The sequence below is a fragment of the Limulus polyphemus genome, unplaced genomic scaffold (genome assembly GCF_000517525.1).
Source record: "Limulus polyphemus unplaced genomic scaffold, Limulus_polyphemus-2.1.2 Scaffold569, whole genome shotgun sequence".
Taxonomy (NCBI): Eukaryota; Metazoa; Arthropoda; class Merostomata; order Xiphosura; family Limulidae; genus Limulus; species Limulus polyphemus.
In genome coordinates this window covers 204,805-225,850 of record NW_013666179.1, presented here as the reverse complement: position 1 = coordinate 225,850, position 21,046 = coordinate 204,805, and the positions used below count along the sequence as shown (strand labels likewise).

At 34.0% G+C, this 21,046-nt stretch overlaps 1 long non-coding RNA gene across 1 annotated transcript in view; it reads right to left on the bottom strand.

Annotated features, from left to right (window-relative positions):
• Nucleotides 1-2,394: 2,394 nt before the first annotated feature.
• LOC111085712 overlaps nt 2,395-21,046 on the bottom strand; it is a 56,220-nt gene continuing 37,568 nt past the window's right edge. Inside the window, exon 3 of the long non-coding RNA XR_002610519.1 lies at nt 2,395-2,423. This is a non-coding gene — a long non-coding RNA (uncharacterized LOC111085712). The remainder of the gene's footprint in view (nt 2,424-21,046) is intronic.

The following is a 21,046-nucleotide window of genomic DNA, read 5'->3' as shown; positions in this document are numbered from 1 at the left end:
GTATCCCAAATTTACAAAGTATGTAGTAGTAACGGGTTAAATAAGGTATGTATATCGAAAACGTACATCGTATCTAGTAGTAACGGGTAACATAATCCTGTAAAGTATCTAGAAGTAACAGGTAACATAATATGTGCGTATATTCCAAACTTACATAATATCTAGTAGAAACGGGTAAAATATCATGTGTATATCCCAAACTTACGTAGCACCCAGTAGTAACAGGAAACAAAACGTGTGCATAACCAAAACTAACATAGTATCTAGTATTAACGTGTATCATAACGCGTGTATATCCCAAACTTACATAGCATTTAGAAGTAACGGGTAACATAATGTGTGTTTATGTTCCAAACTTACATAGTATCTAGTAGTAGCGGGTAACGTAACGTGTGTATGTCCCAAACTTACACAATTTCTAGTAGGAATAGATAATATAGCATGTGTATATCCCAAACTTACATGGCATCTAGTAATAACGGGTGTTATAACGTGTGCATATCTCAAACTTATTTCCGTTCTTGCAATGACTGTGGCTTCTGATCAAAATTGCCATAAAAGAAACAGTTCTCTTTATTCTTCTAGCTATCGAGTCCCATGTCACAAGATTGAAAATTCTTCCAAAAAATCCAATGTAACTAGCTGCTGGAAGAAAGACTTTTTTAAGCTATTTGTAGCAACTGCTGAAAGAAAGACTTCTTTAAGCTATTTGTAGCAACTGCTGAAAGAAAGACTTTTTAAAGGTATTTGTAGCAACTGCTGAAAGAAAGACTTTTTAAAGGTATTTGTAGCAACTGCTGAAAGAAAGACTTCTTTAAGCATAGCTCTAGACGTTGTTGGTTCCTTTCCCACATCGAGATGGAAGGATGTATTAATACAACAACTAGACTAAAAAAAGTATGGTATCTCAAACAGTTTGTCTCCGTCACTATCTAGTTTATTACTAAAGATATGAACAGGTATATTACTTAGAAGAGATGCCAAGAATCGTCCAATAGTTATCTAATAACTTCCTGGCCAACATTTTTGTTTTCTAAATAATTGCGTATGAGTTTGATTTCATTTTCTGTGTTTGTTTGTAGATTCTTGGTCAAATACGTCGTTCTTTATCTATTGACTCAAATAGCTATATCGAAACACAATTTTGTTACGTTTTATAGGTTATAGGAATATTTTTAAAAATCCCAATATCCACTGTTCCATTGATATCGTTTAAAAAACATATTATTTTTGGTCATTGATTATATATAAATGTGTATATAGTATATATCACATCTGCTTTTGTATATTGTTCATATAGCAGCATATCAGTTACTAAATATTAACAACTTCATATAGGATATTGATGAAATAGCAGCTTTGTATGACATATAAATAACATATTTATTTGGCATATCTTCTGCCGGATTTTGATGAAATATAAACTTACTATAGCATACATGTTACAGTATATTGGTTAAATAACACTTTTATACTTTAAATTATGTATTGAAAGAAATCCATAGATCAAATGGCTTTCAGGATTTGGTTTATCTGCAAGTATGGTAAACAAGAAACAGCTATTAATAGCAAGGTTATCACCAGATTAAACGACAACAATTACTTTTGAATGTTATGAATGTACAACAGCGTGTCTCAAGTTCAAAACTTGAAGAGAACAAGTAAAAGAAAATTTAATATATAAATGTTTACAAATAAGCTTAGCAGACTAAATTACCTGCAAGAGAGCTTATGTTTTCTCAATGTATATTTATTAGTTATTTAAGCTGTTTGATTTATAGACCAAAAATCGTCCATCGTGTAAAACTTATTAAGCTACGACATCTCACGATCACAGGTCCTATTACCACGTTCCAACCTGATTGTTCTTTTCTTTATGTGTGTGTGTGTCTATGTATGTGTGTGTCAGCTAAGCCTAACATTAGGCTTAATCGCAAAGGTTGACAGAAAAGAATCATAGTTTGTTTTTGATGGGTTTATATCCTCCACATTAGCTTCTCTTTTTAAACTTTGCTTACAGCTTCCTCTGTTGTTGTTGTTGTGGCTCGAATGCAGCGTGAAGATGGAGAAGTAGGCACTACACTGTCATCCACGCCATCAGTAGTGGGTGCTGATGACGCTGGCATTGATGGTTGTCGTTTAGATAGTCGAATAAATCTATCTCTACGAACAAACTCGTCGTATAGGTGAGTCAGACGAGACTCGTAACGTTCTGTTCTTATATACTTTATCATTACTACTACTAACGCTAGGGCATACAAAAGTAACACCACCATAACATAAATGATAGCGTTTGATTGGCTGTTAGCATGCATCTCCAGAATAGCCTTATGTCCTGGAGGCATGTCGTCTACCACTTTTGTGTTGTTTGGAACTGATAAGTAATTCTCCATAGTAACACGCTTTATGTGAGCTACAGACACCTGCAAAATAATAATAATAAGATATTATTAGAAAGAAAATTACTTAAAGCTACTGGTATTTAGTATATGTATGCAATAAAATATATATCATTAAAAAACAAAGCATATTTTCTTTTAGAAATACGTGAATTAGCATTTTTTGCCCTTTTAGATAATTTAGATAATTAGATAATTTTAGATTTTTAGATAATTGTATATTAACGTATTACTTGATTGTTTATATAAATGTTAATTATTGTCTTATTAGAAACTTCTTCTGTCTAACAAAATAGATTCAAAAATTAATGCGCTAAACTTGCTTAACTATCACGCCACGTATATAAGTATAATAGTTCTGTCTGTTGTATGTCCATGTAACTACCTCACAGGGTGTGAATGGAACTTCACCAAACTTGATATGGAGGTTCATTATGTCCATGCGGGGGTACATACAAATTTTCGGTTTTGGAGATTTTTATAGGCGATTTTGCGTTTTTACTACTACTTCGCCCTTGTTGATGGATCCTCACCAAATTTAGCAAGAAGGTTTGTTGGGTCCATGCAGAGATACATGCATATTTGCGATTTCATATTTTGTGTTTTACAGTTTTTATGGGCGTTTTTTGCGTTTCTTACAATTACATATAAGGGAAGCAACTTTTCATGTCCTAAGATAATCTTTCATTAATCATGAATTTACATAACTTCCGTCCAGGGGACTGGTACCCCAGCTAGTAATGAAATTACTTTTTAGGTTATGGTATTAACTGACACGTTCGTATTGTTATTTGGTCATGGAAATTTGACGTCATGTGATGAATGCGGTGCTTAACGTCTCGACTTTTCTTAGAACATTTTGTGCAGTATAAAACGCGAGTTAGGCTAGAGAGTAGATGGATTACTGATTATTGAGCCTGAAGTATTATTGTGTTTGTGTCGAGTTTGTTAGTCGGTAATGGTTGAGTTTGTATTTCAACGAAAAGATAAATATAAGGAAGAATTTTGCGAGTAACTGAAATTTCTGTATTAGTTTACTGTGAAATTATGACTATCAACGACCATCATTTAAGCTAACTTGTAGAACTTTTTGTCGAAGAAATAAAACACTTTCGTTACTATTAAGTGGACTAGAATTTCTATTCTTAGTTTTACAGACTAATCGAGAAGAACCTACCCAACAATTAAAACTTTAACAACAGTAGTCTCAAGTGTGGGATTATTTTGGTAAAAATAAAGTTGAATCCAGACTCAGTTCAAGATGATTACACAAACCCGAAAAGAAACTGAAATTTTAATCGAAGGAAGGTAAAGAAGAAGATGCGGTTAATTAAAAGAAGATCAAGAGGAAATATACAGGAATTAAGAAAGGAATTGCAAAAGCAAGACATAAGATTGAAGGAAGAATTACAAACAAAAGTCAATTTGATTGAAGGTAAGATCGAGGAAGACACCGAACATATACTGAATCGTTTCATGTGACTACAAAATCAAAGAAGTAGGAAAGCATGTCATGAAGAAAAATGGAAGTATAGAAGGACTATAGCAATAGACCAAAGAAGTTTAGAGGGGTTATAATAATAATAGCAAACAATACAAAAGGATTGTAGCAATAAGATCAAAGACGTTTAGAGGGGTTATAATAATAATAGCAAACAATACAGAAAGGTTTTAGCAATAAGATCAAAGAAGTATAGATGGATTAAATAATAATAGCAAACAATACAGGAGGATTGTGGCAATAAGATCAAAGAAGTATAGAGGGATTAAATAATAATAGCAAACAATACAGAAGGGTTGTAGCAATATGATCAAAAAGTATAGAAGGATTAAAGTAATAATAGCAAACAATACAGAAGTATTGTAGTAATAAGATCAAAGAAGTATAGATGGATTAAAATAATAATAGCAAACAATACAGAAGTACTATAAAACAATAATTGCAAGATCGAATAAGAATAGAAAATGTAGAGGACATTTATGTCAAAGTAAAACACATAGAAACTGAGTATGCAAATTCAAGGATCAAACTAATCACACTTCTCTACCATCCACTCAATAATTCTAACTTCAAACACCATTAACTATGCACTGTAAATTAGTAGAACCCACTTGGCCTTATCTGTTACCACAACTATTGTTATTGCAGGACTTTTCTGATTTATTCTAGCCACTTCACTACTTCATCCAGTCACTGAGTATAGAAGACCTCTCAAGCAGCATCACCCAATTGAGAAACCAACAGATAATGACAGAATAGTACCATGGGAAGCATATTAGATGCAGTTGGAAATCATTTCCAAAGTAAATGAATAGAGTAGTGAGCACCAAGCTTTGACCTTCCTCCACATTAAAAAACCCCAGCTTTAACAACATTAAGCAATGTTCAAAAAGAGAACCTAACCAGACATTAGTGGCCACCTTATGAAACAGATTTGGAGTATCACGTCATCTTCCAACAGAGAACCTAACCAAACATTAGTGGCAAAATAATGAAACACATTTGGAATGTGATGTCATCTTCCAACAGAGAACCTAATCAGGCATTAGTGGTCACTTCATTAATCACATTTGTAATATTATATTAGAAGGAAATATTAAAACCAAAGTTTAAGAGCAGAGTGAGGAGGAAGTGCAAAACCTTAACAGAACTTGTGGGAAGACTTGCCCAGTTATCTTATCCACATGAAATAATAGATTCGTGGGTCCCTGACCGATTCCTAGACGCCACATGTGAATTAGACTAAAGCAAAGTCGATGTAGACCCTTAAAGGAAGCTCTCCAGTTGGTGATGGCACTTGAATCATTTCAAGTTTCAGATAAATAACTAAAATCATCATTCAGGAATTACTATATTATCATATGAATTAGTTTAGAAACATCAGCTTTCTTCGCTGGAGATGTGGAATAATTCAAAGGAAATTAGAAAACTGTTTACTTAAGACAGAAGGTGGTTTAATTACAACTTAAAACGTATATTGCTAGGAACGATAAACAAAATCTTTTAATTACTCAATATTGTACTCAGAATAGAAGAAGTACACATCAGGATAGAAGATGTTTCAATTGCAACGTAAAATGGCATAAAACCAGGAACTTCATACAAAACCCTTTAGGAAATAAAAAACTGCTCTGAAAGGATGACAGAAATAGAGAAATGATATAACATGAAACCGGTATTAATAAACCAATAAGACAATATCCAGAGAATTAAAATACTCCAGATGTCACGGTTGAAATAATGATTGTGTCAATGGATTCATTGATGAGAAGCCTTGCAACATGTTGATCTAGACTGATTATATAGCTAGCATTGTTTGATTTGATCTGGTAATAAAAGGTGGGAAATTGTCTTCGGAGATTAGTAAAGCAGACGGATTGATGCGAGCAGCAAACAGTTATCAAATTCCAGCAAAAGGAACGTTGAAAGTTATCCTCACTATAGGAAGCTTCTCTACACAACATGATGTGTAGGTGATTGACATTGAGGAATAGTGCATATTGGGAATATACTTCAAGTGAAAACACAGATATCAGGTTAGACTTGATCCATATATTATCACAATCTATGACCAGGGAACCTCTGTGCTACAAGACAATTACACCACCAGACAGTTGAGCTCAGGGAATCTCTGTATTACAAGACAATTACACTACCAGACAGTTAAACTTTGCGTCACAATAAGGATGGAAGCACAAAATATTGATGATAACTAATATAAAGTATAACAGAGAAGAATCCAGGAAGACGGGTAGTCTAAGCCACAGATCATCTGCCACAATCATGTTTGGTGACATACCAGCAAAGGAAAGACCAATTGGTTAGCATGTTAGAATATTCTGCTAGAAGTAAATCCACTTGCTGGAAGGGCAGAGACTCCTGTCGAGATCACTTGTAATGTATTACCAAGGATGGATAGAACAATCAATGGTTTCCCTCGACCATCTACCTGAAAAGAACTCGCCCATCGAGATAATGGCAAGTGATTATAAAGGAGGGCAAAAGATCGTCTCATCTTCGTAACATAAGCCACGGAAAAAAAATCGGCCAAAATATTTTGGTAAGTGGGTAATGCAAAAATATATTTTCTAAATAAAAAATTATGATTGTATTTTGTGTCACAGACGTAACTAATGATGGTAATGTCTGTATTTATTAATACTAATGTTGTTATTTCTGAAGAATTATGTTATGGTTAATTATGGAAGCTTAAGTGTACCATTGGTTCATTTGTATAATAGGATAGTTCAAGGGACCCCATAATCATAGTATGGGCCAGTGTTGTGTGCGATGTTGTTTGATCATAGTTAGATTTGATGGCACTAGTGAGTGCGTGGCTTAACGTAAGAAATTTTCTACAAAGTTTTAGAACAGTTTCAGCAGTATAAACGCAAGTTTGGCTAGAGTAAATTGATTATTTAATCTAACAGTGTTTAAATTGAGTTAAAGGTAGCGATATATTATCAGACTGACATTATCAGTCAGTTGGTACTGTGATTATGAAGTTTATGTTTCGACAAAATAATAAAAATAAGAGAGACTTGTGAATAAGTAAAACTATTGTATTAGCTTCTACCGTGAACTTGTATTCGAAGAAATGAAACGCTTTTTTCATCATTAAGTAGACAGAACTAAGGATTTTTCCTTTTACTGAATAATCCAAAACAACCTGCCAGCACTAGAAAAAGTTAGAACAGTAAGAGATATCAGATGGTTAATAAAATTATTTTCATATTTGCGTCAAAAACCACAATAATCTGTATGAATGTTTAGATACGCACTTTTTAAAACTCAGCATAATTGTGATTTTTTTCTGAAAATTTAAAAACTAGTAGCATTTTTAAGTTAAAATTGGTTAATACTTTTTTGTTCCATTTCATCAACTCATGCCACCCAGTGGTAAATCGGGTTTCGATATCCGTGGTGGGCAGAGCACAGATAGCCCATTGTGTAGCTTTGTTCTTAACTGCAAACAAACAATTTATCTAATTATTAATAATCACAATGGCTTTGAAATGTATAGTTTCAGTGGAAGGGAATTGAAGGAAGGTTTTGTTCACTTAATTCTACAGTTAATTCAACAAATTAAAAAATATCCTCAACATACGACTACATTTCTGTAATAAATTCGCTGTTCCAATAACGTTAATCTCAGGCCTCAGCCTGTGAATGAGCAAACTATATTTCATTAAGGGGCTCTCTTCATCATTGGCCCTTGCTAAGATCTAAAACCAATTAGATTGAACATCAACGTCACGTTCCCTTAGGATTTAAATACACTTGACTTAGTGGGGGAATCTTAGGTTACATACTCTTTGACTCGCCTTAATAATTTTCTTTTATTACAATCGATACAGCCAATTTATAAACTACAAATGATTACAGAAAATAGGAATTCGGTCCTTAAATCTAACCAAAAACGTATGCGACAATTACGTTTAACACATCTCAATCGTACCTGCGTATACACCCTTCGAATGACATTTTAAATTAATTTTTCATAATTGAAAAATATTTACCTATGTATGGTAGACTGATGACAACAGGATATTTAGAGACTTTAAATATACATTTTAACTAACTTTTTTACTTATTTAAATGCAATATTCTATCAGTTACAAAAACCGGTTAACCATTTTTGGATAAAAGCTCTTTGATGTAATTAAAAACCTTACACCTGCTAGATGTTTTATAAGCACGATAAAACAGTATTTTGACTATATTTTCCTTTAACCTATTCATAATAAAACCTGTAAATGTCTTTTTATGTGACAGTTCACATTTTAAGTGACCATTGATATTACTAATTAAATTGTCCAAGAACAAAAGTTCATGGCCTTCCAGATGTTCTACAATAAACTTTATATTGCTATACATTAAAGAAACTAGGAAGATTAGCCAGAGTTCTCAAAGCTAATAAATGTGTCTGCATCATGTCTACGATAGTAGACAAATTTAACTGTTGCAGGCAACTTTCTAACCATTATTTTTCATAAAAACACAATAATAGATTGGCCAAAAATGGTGCCAATCTCAAATCCATGTCCCCCGATGGAACAGCAGTATGTTTACTGACCTACAACGATAAAATCCGGGGTTTGATTCTCCGCGATGGACACAGCAGATAGCCCAACAAACAAACTCAAACCCACAGAATCACTGTCAACCTGATCATAAAGTTCTACATAAAAGGATACTTACAAGCTTGTACTTAAATTTTACAAGTTTTACAAGCTTGTACTTAACTTTTACAAATTTACTCCGAATATATTCAAGAAAAATTTATTCAAAATACTGTTTCATCGTACTTATAAAATATGTAGCAGGTGTAAAGTTTTGAATAAAGAAGTTAATAATATTAAAGAGTTTGCAAGTAAAAATGATTTCCCAGTTTTTGTCATTGATAGAATACTTTGTAATTATTTAAACAAGTGAAGCGTTAGTTCAACATGTATATACACCCTGTTGTCATGAGTCTACCATACATGGGTAAATATTCTTCAGTTATTAAAAATCAGTTTTAAAATATCGTTATAGGAGAGTATCTGCACATACGCCCTCCAGTGACACAGTGGTATATCAGCGGACTTATACCACTAGAAACCGGGTTTCGATACCCGTGGTGGGCAGAGCACAAATAGCCCATTGTATAGCTGTGTGCTTAACTACAAACAAAACAAAATTACGGATCATAACTAGTTTAACTCTAAAATGACAATACTTTCCCCGAAAGGGGCCGAAGACCAACCGGAGGGGTCACCTTTTTTTTTTTACATACAGTTCTTGGTATCATCAAATTAAAAATTCGCTGCACTCAAACTAGTTGAGCTAATACCTAGCTTCAAAGCTAACAGAATTATGGTTTTATTTCGTCCAATGACCAGTCCTCTCCAGTGTGTGGCACAGTGGTATATCTGCGGACTTATACCATAGAAACCTGGTTTCAATACCCGTGGTGGGCAGTGCGCAGATAGCCCTTTGTGTAGCTTTGTGCTTAATTACTAATAACAATCTGCACATATTGTTGAGTTGTACGTTTATAACTAATCGTCGCTTACGGGATGTTTTTTATTATTATTTAAAAACCGAATTCCTACTTTACTGTCTTAATTTACAGCTTGTTAATTTACTTGTTCTTCTTCTCATATCGGTTCAACTAAAATATTTAACGCAAGTGAAAGAACATGGCAACTTAAGATCTCCTATTAAGAACAGGTGTACTTGAACATGCCAACCTATGATCTCCTATTAAAACTAGTGTACTTGAACATGGCAACTTAAGATCTCCTATTAAGAACAGGTGTACTTGAACATGCCAACCTAAGATCTCATATTAAGAACACGTGTACTTGAACATGCCAACATAAATCTCCTATTATGACAAGTGCACTTGAATATGCCAACTGAAGATCTTCTATTAAGAACGAGTGTACTTGAACATGACCTCGGAAGATGTAATGTTGTTGTCCATTCTAATTGGTTTAAAATTTTACCAAGGGTAAGTCAGTGATGAAAAGAGCCCTCAAATAAAAAAACAATATTTATTTTAGATCAAAGAGAATTTTCAAAAAGTACGAATGTGTGCATTATGGTCAATATTACAAAGCTGCATGGGTGTGATTGATGTATAAAACCGCATCTGCAAACATTTTATGAAACTTCTGGTTTTGTGTGTATAATGGTCTCATTGATGTTTTTTATGAACTTTTCCTTCAGAAAATCGTTAAGAACTGAACACAATCTACCTCATGTTTTTGTTATTTTAAGCCTAATAAAAGCTTATTTTATATTATCTGTTACATCATGAAGTTTGATTTCAATGGAGTACCCTCCAGTAAAATATATATATATATATATTTTAATTTTATTTCGAACTTCTTTTCGCTTCTACATAATAAGGCCTGGCATGACCTAGCGTTTAGGCGCTCGACTCGCAATCTGCGGGTCGTGGGCTCGAATCCGGCACACCAAATATCTCGCCCTTTCAGCGGTGGGGACGTTATTATGTGACGGTCAGTCTCATTATTCGTTGGTAAAAGAGTAACCCATGAGTTGGCAGTGGGTGGTGATGACTAGGTGTCTTCTCTCTAGTATTTCACTACTAAATTAGGGACGGCTAACGCAGATAGCCCTCATGTAGCTTTGCGCGAAATTCAATCCAAACCAAAATCTACATAATAACTATTCTGCTTCGGAGTAGATTATCATACCCTTTCTTTAACAAGCTAACAGTTTATACGTGATCTTAAATTTTTACCACGGGGTTTTAGTGTAATATTCTTAGTTTGGGAGGTTGAAAGTAATATCAATACGTAATATTCTAAACGTTTTAACACCATTTATTGTGTATTAAAGACCGTTCTAATGAATATATCAAATACGAGCAGCTGCTTTGTGCTCTGATCGTGGGTAATAACATAAGAGCCTGGCGTTATATAGTGAGTATCGCGCCCAGACTGTGAATCCGAAGGTTCATGGTTCGCATCCTGCAGCAGCAAAATCACGCTCAACACTTTGGGACCGTGGGTGCACTATAACAGTACAATAAAATCGTACTATTCTCTCATACATTAGTGGCCCATTTGTTGGCGGTGGGTGCTCTTACCTATCTGCCTTCCCTCTAGTCTGCCTGTTCAAAATTAGAGATAGTTATACGTAGATAGCCCTTGTGTGGGGCCTGGCATAGGCTGATGTTTAGGGCGCTCGACTTGCAATATGAGTGAACTGAACATGCTCGTCCTATCAGCCATGGGGGGTATTATAATGTGACGGTTAATTTCACATTTCGTTGGTAAAAGATAGCCCAAAAGTTGGCAGTGGGTGGTGTTGACTAGCTGCCATCTCTCTAAACTATCACTGCTCAATTAGGGACGGCTAGTGCAGTTAGCCCTCGTGTAACTTTGCGTAAAATTCAAACCAAAACCAATCTAAAGACATTGTGTAGACTTAAATAAGTGACTCAGTTAGTAGTTGGGAACTTGATATTTGACGTATCAATTAGACGCAGACAGCCCTTTGTCTTGCTTTCCTCGAAAATTGTAAAACAAACAAACAAACATAACAACGATTAATAATGGACGTATGGATATGAGAGAGGGTTAACTGTAATCTGTCATATCTTGCCATTCTGTGTCTGCTACTTTAGTTCACAAGCAATTTCTAAAATAACAATACGATTTTCTTTGCTAGAATGTAAATGAAAGCGAATAAACCTACATGATGATAACTAACACTAACTCTGTTAAGCCTACATGATTATAATTAATACTAACTCTGTTAAGCCTACATGAATGATAACTAACACTAACTCTGTTAAGCCTATATGAATTATAACTAACATTAACTCTGTTAGTGATTATATAAGTCATGCAATGCGTCTTCCTTCCAATTAATAACCGTAATTAATTGTATTTTGTTCATATTTTATTATCTTTAATGTACCGATCGTTATTCATGTTAACAGTGGAATACGAGAACAAGCAAGGCTCGAACCCGCGACTTTCTTAACCGGGTAGTTGCTATAATCAAATAAACTACCTTGTTGTTAATGCCATATTTTTCAGTCTTCACTTTACATTGGAATTTTGCTAGAATTCTTGGTTTGTGCCAATCGTGTTGTAAAGATCAGTAACTATTTATTAACATTTCTTGTTAGAAATTCCGATGTCTATTGTTAAGTCTAACAGACTACCTATAACGCACAGAGCTTTTTCAAAATTCCTGAGAGTACCATGGAACTTTCAGGAGGCTCTTGGATACCCCAGAGAGGTATTTTAAACTCTCTTTCTTTATTCATTTCCCATTCTTAAGAAATAAAGAACAATTTAAAATTTCCCCTTGTACCAGCGAATGACATACATGCACAATATCCCGTCATCACCGTGAAGCCAATGAAATAAATTCCTCGTCTTTGGGCGGGTATTTGAGTTGGTATTTATTAATGGATTTTCATGATTTACAAGAAACCCACTAATTAAAACCAATATAAACACCTCACATAACAAATTACGAAATGAAGTTAAAAGACTAAAACAAGGTAGTTGGGATGATTTCTGAACGATTCCCCTAACCTCAAACAATTCTGGAATCATCTTAAACGTTATACAAATACCCAGAGTAATACTTCAAAATAGTCAACACTGGTCACAAACTCAAGAATAGCCTACAAAGATAAGGAAAAAGTTGAAATATTTAAATAACTCCTTCAAAACATCTTTCAAACACCTTATGATCCAAAGACAAACACACATTTTAATAACCAGATTAACGAGTATGTAATAAAAAAAACCTGAAACATACACTCCACAATTTCCAATAAATATCATCAAAGACACATATCCACAGCCAAAAGAACAAAATACGTCATGTAACACAAGATATCAATATTAACAAAGTGTTACAATCTATTAAAAACAAAAACAAAGCACTAGGAGAGGAAAAATTCAAGCTAGACTACTCAAAAAAAAGGCACCCGTCCCTTGTTTTGCATCTTAACAGCATTATTTAACATATCATTCAATATAGGATACGGCCCGGCCTCTTGAAGGAAAACGAATATACTAATGTTCCACAAGAAGGGAAAACTAATAATAAACCAGATAGTTATCGACTGATCAGCCTGACCAACTATATAGAAAAAGTCTAGAACGTATAATAAGCAATGGATTAACAACATAGTTAGAAATATCAGACAAATTACCAGAAATCCAAAATGGTTTCCGAAAATCTAGACAAACAGTACATCACTTGGTAAGATTAACAGAAACAGTTGTTGATAGCTTTAACAAAAAAAATCTAATAATAAAGAATGCACTGTCGCATGCTTCCTCTATATTGAGATGAGAAAGCATTCGACACTATATAGCATAACGGTCTTAGGTTCCGCATGAATGAAATGGAACTACTGCGTGGTGTTATTAGCTAGTTATCGAACTTTCTGGAAGACAGAAAATGTAAAATGAATGTAGAGGAAACCTGCTCGGAGCATTTTACACCTGAGGCAGGAGCTCCGCAGGATAGGTAGTTAGCCCAACACTTTTTCATCATGTATGTCAGTAACGACCCGAACGAAGTGTTCGCTTCATAGTTCGCGGACGATGTGGCAATCTGGAAAAACTCTCCAACTCCGGCAATATCAGCAACTAACTTACAGCCTCAACATAACCTAATACTTGAATACTGTGAGAAATGTACCAAAAACACAACTACTGTTTGCAAAATCACACAACATCCACCAATACGTCACCGGAACGCCACACCAGCAGAATTCTTAGGAATCACATATGATTCGAATCTAAATTGGAATAAACATATAAATGATGTAACAAACAGAGCATGGAAACGCGTAAATTATGTTAGGAGTCTGTCAGGACACAACAAAGGCACATCAGCAAAAACATTCTGAAGATCTATACAACATATGGCAGACCAGTGATGGAATACGCATGTCCAGCCTGGTACAATATATGACAAAACATAATTAAAAATAAACTGCAAACCATACAAAACAAAATATTAACTACAGCTAATGACATACCTAGAAACACAGTAACAAAATATCTTCATAATTATGCGAAGATAGAGTAGATATCTGACACACTCTAGCATATGACAACGAAGTACTTCTATAAAAATCTGTATAAGAACAACTTTACTAAGGGAAATAACTAGACACGTCATACATTATGGAATAGTACATAAGTGCCTCTCCCCATTAAAGAGCTACATTAACTATAATAAATAAGTCATCTACAGCTAGTAATTACACTATATCATTAGTGTATTTAAGAGTATTTATGTTAATACACTCCTAGTAAGTTATACTAGTGAAAAGTGCGCGGTTAACAATGGAACTGTTAGTGAGTGTGCAGGACAATCGCACGGACCTAGCGTCAACGAAGCGTTGGTCACGTTAACAGTGTACTATACATGGACATGGCCTTATGAAAGGGGTTGGATGAAGTGTTCCAGTGCAAACTCCGGGCATCATATAAATACAACATTAACATTTACTGAAGTGAAAATAAACAACTCTATAGGAGGAAGGAAAAGGTCGATGAAGAATTTCATTGATTGATTGATTTCATGACTGGCTGTAATGCCACGAGTTATGTGCTTGTTTATTGTTTGGTCTAACAGATTAACGTAATACGCTGAGTTATGTGCATGTTCATTGTTTCATCTAACAGATTAACGTAATACGCTGAGTTATGTGCATGCTCATTGTTTTATCTAACAGATTAACGTAATACCCTGAGTGATGTGCATGTTCATTGTTTCATCTAAGAGATTAACGTAATACGCTGGGTGACGTGCATGTTCATTGTTTCATCTAACAGATTAACGTAATACGTTGAGTGATGTGCATGTTCATTGTTTCATCTAACAGATTAACGTAATACGTTGAGTGATGTGCATGTTCATTGTTTGATCTAACAGATTAACGTAATACGCTGAGTGATGTGTATGTTCATTGTTTCATCTAACAGATTAACGTAATACGCTGAGTGATGTCCATGTTCATTGTTTGATCTAACAAATTAACGTAATACGCTGAGTGATGTGCATGTTCATTGTTTGTCTTCTTGATTATCCGTAATAACTACCCATGTGTTACGCACACTTATTGTTGGGTCTACTATATTATCATAATAAGCTTAATGTTGTACATGTTTATTTGTTAGGTATTATTAGTTAACAGTAATTCTCTGAGTGTTGCGCATACTTATTGTGAGTGTATTACATTAACCACAATGCCTCAAGTATTGTGGAAGAAGTATTTATTGATATTTTTGATTACTCCTAATACATCAAAAGTATAGTACGTATAATTATTTGTTTGTTTAAAATTAAGCACAAACTTACTGAATGGGCTATCTGTGCTCTGCCCACCACAGGTATCGAAACCCGGTTTCTAGCGATGTAAGTCCGCAGACATACTGGGTATAATTATAAGTTTTCTTGATTAACCCTAGTACTTCAAGTGTAGCGCATATATAATTATGGTTTTTCTTAATTAACTCTAATACATCAAGAGTAGCGCATGTATAATTATGGTTCTTCTTGATTAACTTAAAACATCAAGAGTAGCGCATGTATAATTAAGGTTCTTCTTGATTAACCCTAATACATCAAGAGTAGTGCATGTATAATTATGGGTCTTCTTGATTAACCCTAATACATCAAGAGTAGTGCAGGTGTACTTATGGGTTTTCTTGATTAACCCTAATACATCAAGAGTAGTGCATGTATAATTATGGGTCTTCTTGATTAACCCTAATACATCAAGAGTAGTACATGTATAATTATGGGTCTTCTTGATTAACCCTAATACATCAAGAGTAGTACATGTATAATTATGGGTCTTCTTGATTAACCCTAATACATCAAGAGTAGTGCAGGTGTACTTATGGGTTTTCTTGATTAACCCTAATACATCAAGAGTGGTGCATGTATAATTATTTGTTTGTTTGTTGATTAACTTTAATGCCCTGAACGTTGTTCAGATTTTATTGTTGTGTCTTATAGATTAACTATAAAGTACCGAGTGTTGTGCATGTTCATGATTATGACTAATACACTAACTGTAATACACCGAATGTTATTCATGTATATATATTGACGTTTGTTCTTCATTAGCCGTGATGCAAAGGGTGTTGTCTCTGTTTATTGTTGAGTTTAATAGATCACTCGTGATGCCCCGAATGCTGTACCTATTGTTGAGCCTAATGGATCAATCGTAAGGTATCAAGTGTTGCTAAGTGTAATAGATTAACCATAATGCACCCAATGTTACCCATGCATCATTGTGATTGTTTCATAACATGCACCATGCGTTATGTATCTTAATCGATATGCGTTATGTAATTTAATCTAATAGATTAAAGATTATACGCCGAGTATTGTTTATCTTTATTGATGGTCTTTCTTGATTAACCATAATAAGCCAAATGTTACACATTCTTGTTATTAATATTTTTCAATAACCGTAATGTCCCGAATGCTGAGTATATTTATTGTTCTATCTAATAGATTAATCACAATGCACCAGTTGTTGTTGATGTATATTATTGTATCTAATACATTAACTACAATGCACCAATTGTTGTTGATGTATATTATTGTATATAATACATTAACTACAATGCACCGATTGTTGTTCATTTTTATTGTTGTATCTAATAGAATAACCACAATGCACCGATATCGTTCATGTTCATTATTGTATTTAAAACATTAACCACGATGCACCGATAGTTGCTCATGTTTATTGTTGTATCTAATAGATTAACCACAATGCACCGATTGTTGCTCATGTTTATTGTTGTATCTAATAGATTAATCACAATGCACCGGTTGTAGTTCATGTTTATTGTTGTATATAATAGATTTATCACAATGCACCGATTGTAGTTCATGTTTATTGTTGTATCTAATAAATTAACTACAATGCACCGATTGTTGTTGATGTTTTTGTTATATATATAATAGATTAACTGTAGTATACCGAGGTTAAGTTAGTTAGGTTACTTTAAACAATGCCTTGAACATTTTGCAATGCAATTGTTGGGTCCACTAGATTAACTTGATGCACCGGGTAATGTACTTGTTTATTGTTGGATTTGTAATTTTAGCCCTAACGTAACGAGGGCTGTGCATGTATAATGATGAGCCTTATTGTATAAGAAGAGATTCACAGTATATTTTTCATGTTCAATGCAACTGTTTACGTATACTGTGGTCTCATTTCAGAAACAGAGATCTCTTCTCGTGATGAAAACTATTCATATTCACGTACTTTTGTACTACATGAAAGTGTTTAGCAAGCAGACTACTAGTAGTTTAGAACAAACGATGTCAGACAGAAGTACAGAAAAATAAGTGCAAAAAAAGGGCTAATATTTCTTTGCATAGTATCAAGTCCACGTCAAGTATACTGTTAAAATAAATGATAATATGTAACACTGAAACTGTTATTTCAAAAACATGAGTGTTAATAATTTTAAGATTAGCGTTAAAAGACTATATCTTGGCTCAATATATAACGCACTAGTGTTAAAGTGTAAACCGTTCTTGTGTTAATCTTATGGCATAATATTAAACTATATTTTTCAAATGAGATTTTTATAAGTTTATAACCTCTATAACTAATTTTATTCTTTTGCGGCTGTTTCATCATTTTGTTTTCTCTCTCCATCTTTCTGATTAAAATTTCTAATTGCATAAAAAAATATTATTAATTGCCTAAATATACCTAGCTGCCGATCCACAGCCAACGGATACGCAGACGTTGGTCCAGACGCAGAATCACCATGGATTAAGTAAACTCGGATACACAGTCATTAGTCCAAACACATAGTCAACAAGGGTTAAGCGAACACATATACGCAATATTTGGTGCTTACCCAGAGTCAACAAGAATTATACACACGAAGATACACAGATGCAGCCTTTGGTCCTGATCCAGAGCCAAGAAGGATTAAGTGACTGCTGTAGATACGATAAAACAGTGCCTAAATGATGTAGTAGACTGAGCTATCTGCGCTAACCGTCCCTAATTTAGCAGTGAAAGACTAGAGGGAAGGCAGCAAGTCATCGCCACCCACCGCCAACTCTTGGGCTACTCTTTTACAAACGAATATTGGGATTGACCGTCACATTATAACGCCCCCACAACTGAAAGAGAGAGCATGTTTGGTGAAACAGGGATTCGAACCCATAACTCTCAGTTTGCGAGTCCAGCACCCATGCTGGGTCTTAGACTGAACAGAAAACAGCTTTAAAGCCTATTGAAAAGAAATATGTAAATTGTTTTGAAGGGATTAACAATGGGCCTGCGTATTCTAATACGACTCACGTAGATATAACAACTACAATACACAGAGCAATAATTATAATTAAAGTAAGTACACTTTGTCATTGTCCCAGGATCACATCAAACACGTCAACCATCAGACTGCATATATTTGAACACATAATCTTGAAACATGTAATTTTCAGAATATACGTATATATATATGTGTGTGTGTGTGTGTCGTGTGACTATATAAGTCCAAAGTTAACCAAGTTTCCTGCTTTACCAACTTTCCCTCCATTATCTGTATTATTTGATTACTTCACATTGAGAAATAACGGTGTTCCGAAGATTGTTTGTACAAGTCGTTTAGATTATTCGTAAGAGAGAAAAAAATAAAGGAAACTGTTTCCCACCTAGCGTCGCTTAGTTCACCCAAACCGCCCTGTTTACATCCATTTTGTTTTATAGTCTCATGTATTTAATGACATAATTCTGTGAGTTTATGAGCAGTGCGTGCGCTCGCTCACTTCATTGGTTAGTAAACATGAAAAGCCCATAATAAAATATAATAAAATGAAACTGTATTAAAAGACGCGAACGAAAGGCTGCAAGGAGGCTTAATGCACATATTTTATATACAATACCAAAGAAATTGATGTCGTTAGAAAGAAATTAATGCAGGGGAACTAGGATCAACCACAAAAAAATTTAATCTTATAATATTGTTTTCTTTCCATTAAAACAATTGTTTGATTTAATCAGATAGTATCGTTTGCTTTCTGTTAAAATAACTGTTTGATTTTATCTTAGAATATTGTTTTCGTACTATTAACTCAATTGTTTGATTTTATCTGATAGTATTGTTTTTAACATAACGATTTGATTTTATCTATGATAAGACAAACTGACATTCTGCTGTAACTCTCTTCACGTGATTGTTACAAGTAGGATCACTTGACGAGACTTTTATATCAACACTTGCTTTCATGGACATTAAAAATATTACTTCTCTACAACATTAATTGGGTGTTTTTTTGTTGTTTTTTTTGTAAAAAACGTTATAACAAACGAGATCAGTTTTACTGGATGAAAAAAAAAACATTTACAATATGTTAGTATAATTAAATGATCATAGTTTTGACGATACATGCTCATACTTGGATATATTGAATTTTATTTGTACCTACTTCCCTAACATGGACATAATTTCAGTTTCTGGTAAATTGATCTAACTTTATATATATAGATACAAAAAATTAATTGCCTCACGGAAAGAAAATAAACTCTTTATAAAACTTGTCATTGTTTGTTTATTTGTTTTTTCATCAAGTCTTTCACAAATGTGTATTTCTTGCTAGTCTAAGAGGATTTTTCTTTCCTGGCAAAGAAACACTTATAAATAAAAATGTAAGTTGGACACTTAATAATTAATTATCGGCGAAACGTAAGCCTAAAAAGCATGGCGGAGCATTCGCTCTTAAGAGAAGAACAGATAACCATTTGTCAACATAAAGAAACTAATGCACTTGTGTCCTTAACTTGACGTTTCTGATAAAGGAAATTGTAATTTACGTTTGAGTAATATACATCCTCGCTAAATTTTAACGACTGACCAAAATCATCTCTTTTTTTATATTTCAAATTTAGAAACTCGAGTCTAATGTCATTAAAAATAACAAACTACTGTATTAACTATACTAGACAGAAAGGTTACAAGAAATTCAGGTGTAACGTAAGAAACACAGACTTCTCGATGAAATTTATGCTAATAAATATCTCACCCATTTTTTGCACTTGGAAACAGAAACGCACAGGAAGCAAACAAAGATTTACAAATATACTAATCATTAAAAAAATATAGACAGTGTTCAGTAACTATTCACTCAGATGGTTGTCCAGTAGTTCTATCTCTGAAAGCTAACTAGTGGAAAACATATCACTTAAGATTGGCCAAAAATTTAACTGCCTACTTTGTTTACTGCATTCAGAACTGTTATTAAATCAAAATAAGAAAATCGTATTATTCAGATGTAAATCAGTGGTTGATGGATTAGGCTACTGTTTAAACATTCAAATATTATCAACCTTTAAACTAGTCGACCAAGCCAACCATGTGGACTCTGGAATTTCAGGTTACTTTGAGAAAACAAGCCTACTTAGAACTGCATGCTGTATAGAATAACAACCTGTTTTGAAACTTGAAAATACTCAAATGTAGTTGATTATTTTATGTAACCGTCAGTAACCGACTGTTACTGTACTTGCTTGTTTTCACTAAGTCATCCAATTATCGTTTATCAAAATGTCTATGAAACACACATTAACCCTAAAAGAACCTAGAAACATACGTCAATAAGAACATGAATACGTGTATGAAGTCTTGAAATAGAACCAATACTTATATATACGTCGATCTTTTATGTTCACGATTTTCTGGCGCTGCCACTGGAAACTTCGACATGCACATTGTATTATAAAGGCTACTATCAATGTGGTTGCTGTAAAGAATTTTATTGTTCACAAGTGGCACTCCACCCCACCCCCACTCTCCAACAGTAAAGTAAATTACAAGACCTAAAATTAGTGTGTTTCTTCCGTCCTGCTCAGCAACTCATTACTGAAGTGTGTTTCTTTCGTCCTGCTCAGCAATTCATTACTGAAGTATGTTTCTTCCGTCCTGCCCAGCAACTCGTCACTGAAGTGTGATTCTTCCGTCCTGCTCAGCAACTCATTACTGAAGTGTGTTTCTTCCGTCCTGCTCAGCAACTCGTCACTGAAGTGTGATTCTTCCGTCCTGCTCAGCAACTCATTACTGAAGTGTGATTCTTCCGTCCTGCTCAGCAACTCATT